At 40.2% G+C, this 7,966-nt stretch overlaps 1 long non-coding RNA gene across 1 annotated transcript; it reads right to left on the bottom strand.

The window, feature by feature from the left end:
• Positions 1 to 4,411: 4,411 nt before the first annotated feature.
• LOC146326355 (uncharacterized) lies at positions 4,412 to 6,876 on the bottom strand. Its single transcript, XR_014770600.1, has 2 exons — positions 5,481 to 6,876; positions 4,412 to 5,282 (listed from the first exon to the last, which is right to left on the bottom strand). It is a non-coding gene; the product is annotated as an uncharacterized LOC146326355 (long non-coding RNA).
• Positions 6,877 to 7,966: the final 1,090 nt, after the last annotated feature.

Below are 7,966 nucleotides of genomic sequence, written 5' to 3'. Positions count from 1 at the left end.
TTCTTAGAAGCAGACTTTTTTAGTGGGCTGAATGCAGGAATCAAGGTATTGTTACTGAGGCTTGGATCCTGCTGTATCAGGCCATTTGTGTGGGCTGCAATCTGTCCTGTACTTAAAACTACTGCCTGAAGGAAAATCAATCTGCCTGTAGAGTCGATTCAAATTATAGCGATCCCTGCATGTAGTACGTGTGCATCATTATGTATGTGCATGCCTATTACTGTGGCCATATGTTCGAGCAAATGTCCTCCCCAGTGAGTGCGAATATCACTCTGTCGTTTGCAGGCTTGATTAATGCAGACTTTTGCAGATGCATAGAAATGTTTACTCCCCGTCATCCATCTGCATGCACCGCGTGCAGCCTAGTATGTTCAAAGCAACAGTTAGTGCAGCCGTCAGTCTCATTATCGTGCCGGTGTTATACTGTAGTATATCAACGTTGTCCACTGAAATCTTTCAATCTCCAAATTGTCGGCGGGAAAAGCGGTTTTATTATGTTTTAAAGCTATCTGATTTATGAGACGGAGAGATCGGAGACATTTTCAACAACAGAGGGGCCATCCTTCTCTTCATTTGAAAGCAGTAAAATCACCATAATTCGAACTAAACAAAGTTGCGGGCTGTTAAACTAAAGTAATGACCAGAAAGCTGCTGAAATGTTTTGTAGAACTGAAGTCAATTTGGCCAATGAACCTTTATAACTGCTGACCCTCAGGCCCTATCCACACCCACACAGGTGTTTTAAAAATGGAGCTTTTTGGGTAATTTTGCAAAAATGGTTGAAGTGCTGTCACTTACTTTTTCAGTCACCAAATACTTTAAAGTCTGTCTAAAGGAAAAAGGGAGTTTGTCTTCTGAACACATTATACATGTTAAAAGATAGTTGCTGAAAACATGAAAAGACTGAGGACTATGTAGTACTGAATTGAGGAGTTAGACTGTTTGGCGTTCGTACAGCGAACGACACCGCCTCACCCTCCCCTCACCCTCTCTAATGGTTGGTTACAAATGTACCCTCTGAAACTCTCTCCATCCAAATCAGCCCAGCAGTTCACTTCAGCTCACTTCAGTTCCAACAACCCGACAAATAAGAAGGAAAAAAATATCATCCTGTCACCGTCGTCTGGCTCTGGTGGCTCAAACATGCCTGTCCAATAAAGCTGTTAGGTGGAGCGTCCGTGTTTCAGGTGGTTTTCAGTCTTGTTTGAGACAGCGGAGTGGACACACTCGATCACAGAGTTTCAGAGTTCATTTTTTAAATGATTTTGAAACCTAACTTTACATACTTACCATTTTTTAAATGATTCAGATCTGTCAGGTTGGTTAATAACATGTTTCTGTGAGGTGACAAACTCAGAACACACATTTATTGTTGCTTTACAAGATCTTTAAGTTGACCTTTTAATATATGTATTAATATATAATTATTATGATAAAAAATATAGTTTATTCATCTCATGTTCAATGTTTAAATACTTTTAATTAATATAATTTAATTAATATTTTTTCAACTAGGTGTAGATTGGCTACAATTTAGCCTAATATTGATCCAACGTGTACTGGATGTCATAGAGACTCTGCTCATCTAATTCATATGTTTTGATCTGTCCCTCCTTATCTACATTCTGGAAATCAGTATTAAGTAAGACTACACTCTCTCAGGAGGCTCCATCCTCTCTTGAGCTTTCTCTATTTGTTATCCTACCACTAAATTCTCCAGTGCTTACATTCCAGTGCAACTTCTGTGCTTTGTTAACTTTACTGGTGAGGTGGTTGATATTACTCAAGTGGAAAAGTGCCTCTTTGTCTACACACTCAGCATGGGTCTTCTTTTCTTCATGAAACTAGAAAAAATTAAAGATACCCTACCTGGGACCATTTCCAAACTTGACTCCACCTGGCAAACTCTAATGAACCATATGAAATTCTTGCAACTTCAGCCTCCAACCTTCTCAAACTGTCTGACTCAGAGCTACTTCTGTCTCATCATTATGAACTGTTACTCACATTATCTGCACCTATCTGCAAAAACACCTCAGTCAAAGCCTGTACAGAACCACTGTTAATGTTTACACCCTTTTGTCTGTGAAATGGTATGAACTGTGCTACAACTACGCACTATTAATTGCATTGATAATTTCTTAAAATTGCACACACCAAATTTAAAATTGATCATATTAAATCTCTAACAGGGTTAGGGTTAGGGTTAGTGTAATGCCTGGTAGTGGGGAAATATTTTACTAAAATGGCACAGGTGGTGAAGCACCTAATGCAATGCCACCACAACTGCCGCATGCGGCCAGCCGAGATTTGCAAAGTTTTGAAGTTTAGTAAAGTAATAACTGAGCATCCTGGATTCACCGAAAAACTGTAATTAATAAGGAAACAAACAAGACGATAAGTCCAAACTTCTGATTGTTTTTAGAACATTTTGGTATATATTTTGTTCTGCCATCTTGACAGTTCTCTTACAGTCAAGATGGCGGTGAAGCTAACAAAACAAGGATCTAGTCATCTCGTATTGTGCCTAACTTTAGTGGATCATAACATCAGGAATCAGTCTGCAGACACGTGAACAAATGCATGATCCCCTACAGGCTTATGACTGGTGGAGATAATAAAAGTAGATTTTTTGCTTTGTTCTCCACTGGATTTGAAATGAAACAGTGATTATAAATTGAATATGTGCTGACTCCTAATTTTAATTTGAGGGTGTTAATGACATCAGATGAACAGCCTAGGAACTGCAGATCTTTTTATACATTATCTCTCAGTATTAACAGACAGAACAGAATTGAACCAACTAAAATAAGCTTCATAATATAAATGTCATCATATTACCTTTGTTGAATTCAATGCATGAAGTTTATGATCCACAAACGTCAGCAGGATTCCTCTCTGTCCTTGATTGGCCTTGAACTGCAGCCGTCGTAGTTGCCAAACTGTTGGCGTAAGTTGCATTGTTGGTAATAGACACCAGATTTTGCCAAGGAGCTTAAACTGAGTCTGACGAGCCCGTTGTAATGCAGTGTTAAATCTGTGGAGTGCTCTTGGAAACATCTTGTTTTGACTTGTCTTGTCAATTTGCTCCTTCTAAGCTCAAGAATGAACTTCCCTGCTTTGGTTAAAACCAAAACAGATGACCATGTGATGGGGTTAAGAGTGTGGGAAAAGGCAGTAAGTGGACTTTGAGTCACTAAATACTGTCTTGAAGGGGTTACAATTTAATTACTGCTTTATATTTGTGCTTTCATTTGGCACTCGGCCACAGAAAAGCTTTAATTTTAGTTGCATAAATTCCATTGAAGCCTGATACTGGTTGACTTGTGTACATATTTGCCAAGTCTCCATATTTTTCCAGTAGATTCCAGTTTTTCATAGCGCACTCCCCATTTCCTCGCGGGATCACAATCCTGCATTATGTCTCCTGATTTCAGCCAAATTGTCACAACCTGTTTCTGACGCTGTATGTATATAAACCCTGTACGACTCATCCTCTGTTTCTACCCTGACAATGGTAGACTGTGGGGATCATACATACTGTCAAACCTGCAGCATCAGTTATCTTTTAGGTGCAAAACATGAATGATTAACAGAAAACTGGTGAATTATAGTTTCTGCCAGAGATTTACGCAATTTCACAGTAAAATTAAAAGTATTAAACAAAAAAATGCCGTTGCAGTGAAGAGCTGCAACGATTAACTGATTATGATATCTGAATCGATAACCAAATTGATTGGCAGCTAAATTGATAATCAATTTATTGGTTTGAGTCTTTTTTTTTTTTTTTTTTTTTTTAAGAAAAACACTGAAGCTTCTTAAATTTTAATGTCTTCTGGTTTCTTTACTCCTCTCTGACAGTAAATTAAATATTCGAGGACTTTGAAACCATGATGGACATTTTCACCATTTTCTGACATTTTACAGACCAAACAGTTAATCGATTAATCAAGCAAAATGATTGAAAGATTACTTAACACTGGAAACAGTTGTTACAGGAAATACTTGAATAAAAATAAGCGTCCGTGTGCTCCATGTTTGGACCAGTTAATTGATTGGTTGATCAAGAAAATTATGGAAAGATCGGCAGCCTTGTTGCAGCATATTCCCTATTTTTGACGCCTCAAAGTTGGCAAATATGCCTCCACGTCCACCTCCTGATTGGGTCATCTGAGAAAAAGAAAAGAAAAGTTGCTAAATGTGGAGCCAGAGCACAATTTTAATCTATGAATATTTTTTTGGAAAGGTGTTTCTTGGTGTATCTGTTACAGGGTTAAACTAAAAGTGACACTTTGACTTCACAGTTACCTTCAAATCCAGCACAGAGCCGAACCAGCAACAAAAAGATTATGTAAATCTGCACACAGTATTAGACGTCATTAGAGAAGAACAGACACACTGGAAGTCGAGGTAAGGAAATGTCAGCTTGTACATTTATTATTTTATTATTCACAGGTGAACACAGCAGAGGCATGGAGTGTTTCAGATCCCCTCGGGGGCACATTCAGCAGGGCAAAATGTCAACGAATGGATCAGAAATAGAAATATTTCATGCGGGGTCGCATATATGCCCCCCGGAGATACATAGTTTTTCACCAACACAGTTTAAAACCAATCAACCACCAATCATCTATCGACTGGAGTTTTTACTTCTATTTATTTATTTATTTTATTTTTTTTAATCCGTGTGTGCAGGAGAGCCCGGTGTGTAAGAAAGTTTCACCAACAGTCCGACAGGCAGAAAGCACAGGACCAAAGGAGCGTTAGGATGGATCACACACTAAAATGGGAGCGAGTGGGGAAAGCCCTGTGATGATACGCCTCCCTCACTCTGGCACTGTACACTGACATGCTTTAGACAGGAAGCAGGGGGAGACGTGGGGAGGGGGAGGTTGGGGTATTCAGGCTCGGTCAATGTTCTTTAAATGGAGTACATTTATCTCCACCTGCTTGTCTCCCGAGCCCGGGCTTTAGTCTGGAATTACCCAAAGGAAAGGTTTACATTTGACAGAGTGAAAGAGAAGGAGAGATCCGTCCGTTTCCACACAGAGGGATGAAAGAGCAGAGCAGAGTTCCCTTCAAGTGACAGCTCAATCCGCGCGGCTGTCTTCCCTTTAGAGAGACAACTTTTCATCGAGTCAGACTGTGCAGCCGCTCGCTCATGAAAGCCAGTCTCATTTCCGAGTCCGTGACTCCGTGTGTGTGTGTGTGTGTGTGTTTGCGTGTGCGCGAGTGTCATCGCCTCAATCTCCATGGCGATGATGTCCCATTCAGCCAGGCACCTGCCGGGATAAGAGGTGGGGGAGGAGGGGCGGGAGGAGGAAGAAGAGGAGGAGGAGGGTGGGGGGGTTCAGTCAGTCAGTCAGTCAAGCAGGAGGGGGAAGAGAAAAAAAAAAGCATCAAAATGGCCGCCGTGCCCTCGCCAGGTGTTGGCGCGTTGAAAAGAATCAGACTTCCGAAGATCATTCAGCTCCATTTACCTTTCGGGATCACCCGGGGTGCAGCAACCCTAGGTGAGACCAGCGTAGCCATGGCAACGCATGCCGACGGCGACGAGCTTGTGCATCTGTGTCGGGCTCGAGAAAAAAAAACAAAAAAAACATTCATCTAAAGACAAAAACACTTTGCAGGAACACATCTGAAGCATCATTTCATGAACGGCGCGGTAAAGTGGTTCTCAAAGAGTCCGGGGAGTCCGTGAGGGGGGGACACCTGGGGGGGTCCAAGAGGAAGCTCCAGGGAGTCCCAAACAATTCATTCACTGGATATTTAATTGTACAGAAGCTTTCGCAGTCAGAGAGAACAAGAACGAGACAATTATACAACTGAATACTAAATCAACAGCATGAATCTCCTCACATGAGCCTGGGAATTCAGTGAAATTATGCAAAACAATGCTAATGAACTGTCAAATGAGAAGACATTGCACACAATTCCCTTATTACACACATTATGACACAGTTTAACAAATAAAAAGTGCAAGGCTGGTTGACAGACGCCGCTGTTTCAAAGGGAACACCAGAGAGTTTGAAGAGAAATGAGAGGGTTTTGTGCTTGTTGAGGATGTTTGAGAGTTTCTGACGTATATTTGGAACAAGCGATACATCAAGTAGATATGGGACCGGTGGTGTGGTCTACCTCCAAAATGACAGAGGTCCCTCTCAGACCACAACCGCCAAATATGTTTTCATTTCCTCTATGTCAGATGTCCAAACCCGCTTCATCTTTCCTCGAGGTGCTGATAACCCACGTAAAGTTAAGACTCTTAATTTTGAACTCATTCTCACTCATACAAATTTAAAAGTTTAATTCAAAAGAAATGAAATGTCCACTCAGGAGTATTTGCTGCTGTAGCCTTACTTCATGTGGTATGAGCTGTAGCTTATGGTGGCTAATGTTAGCAAATGTTGGCAAATTTAGATAAGTATTAATGTGTAAATGATATTAGTGTATAATATCAGTTTACAGGATTTTTCACACTGCATTTATCCCAAGGTTAAAACCATTCTTAGACCCGTCTTATCCCCAGGCTAGAGGAGATTTCACACTGGTACAATCCAAAGTGGGCTAACAGCGACTTTAGCCGAGGGCTCGCTTGGCCCCGCTCCACAGCAGCCCCGAAAATTGACGTAACACGGGACTATAAGATCAGTCAGTCTTAAAAGTTGGGACAAAACCTCTCAACAACAACAAAAATAAAACAAAGATTCTAATGATTTTTTTTCACCTATGTTATCAGTAGGAATTGTCAGTTTCAGATTTTGAAGACTTTTGATACATTTTTTAATTGATTTTTTTGGTCTGGAACAAGGATGTTTTCTGCCAAAAAAACTAAAGCAAGGAACAACATTTCATAAATGACATATATTTCATATATATTTACAGAAATTTTCGCCAAAAGGAAAGGAATTAGAGAGTTGGTATGAATAACTTCTCTCTTTTAGTCCCAGTAGTCAAGAATAGATTGGGTACCAGTGTGAAACGGAGCTGGTTCTCACATGTCAATCTAGATTGTAAACATTAGTACCATGAATATTTAACCCAGGGCTAGTAGGAGTGTCAGTGTGAGTCGTATAGCCCTGGGCTAAGGTTACCTTGGGTGAAAAGGGTTTTAGTTGTCCCGGGGTTAACCTTTAGCCACGGGCAACAGATAGCCTTGGGCTAGGAATATGCAGTGTGAAATGGCCTTAGGACCTTTCTATACAGTGGAGTCTGAGTTCTCCATGCTGGCATTAATATGCTGCCACATACTAAAGGAATACCAACATTTTGCAACGCCCTCTTATTTACCATCTTACGTATAACAGATGAGAAGATGGAGCTCACTTTAATCTGTACATTCAGAGAAAGAGTAAGTCCAGGTTTAGTTTAGTTTGGTTTCGCTGAGCGCAAAGACTGGAAGCTGGGGAAAATAACTAACCTTAATCAGAAGTGTAAAAACACACTTTTTAACAATTCCAAAGCTGTCTTTTTAATACGGTTTGTGTTGTTCATGTAACTCTTGGCAAATGACTGCTTATTAAACAGATCGGTGTCTCTGCTCAGCTACGGATGGTGTTAAAATGTTCAGTAAGAAGAGGTCAGCAGAGATAGCAATGTAGCACCGTCATTTACAGAACACAGAAAACTGGATTCAGTAAAATGTGAAAAACATTACAGTGACCCTTCAATGGTCAACACTAAGAGCAGAGCTTTTAAGATGCTGCCCTCAATTACTTTGTTCAGCTATTAGCTCCAGTGCTAACTACTGCTAATTAATTTCAGGATGAGTCAGTTGTGCAGGTATTCAAATTTATGTTTTTTTTAAGCTTTTGATGAAGTTAAGTTAGTATTTTCCCCGTGTTTCAAGTCTTTTTTACTAAGCTAAGCTAAACATAAAATACACAAACATGAATTTAATATTCTGTCATGTGAGTCTGAATGATGGCTAAGAGTGTACGTACTTTTAAATATCAAGTAGCTCCTT

The sequence above is a fragment of the Lutjanus erythropterus genome, chromosome 5 (genome assembly GCF_056507025.1).
Source record: "Lutjanus erythropterus isolate fLutEry1 chromosome 5, fLutEry1.hap2, whole genome shotgun sequence".
Lineage (NCBI taxonomy): Eukaryota > Metazoa > Chordata > Actinopteri > Lutjaniformes > Lutjanidae > Lutjanus > Lutjanus erythropterus.
This window is presented reverse-complemented; position numbering and strand designations above follow the sequence as displayed.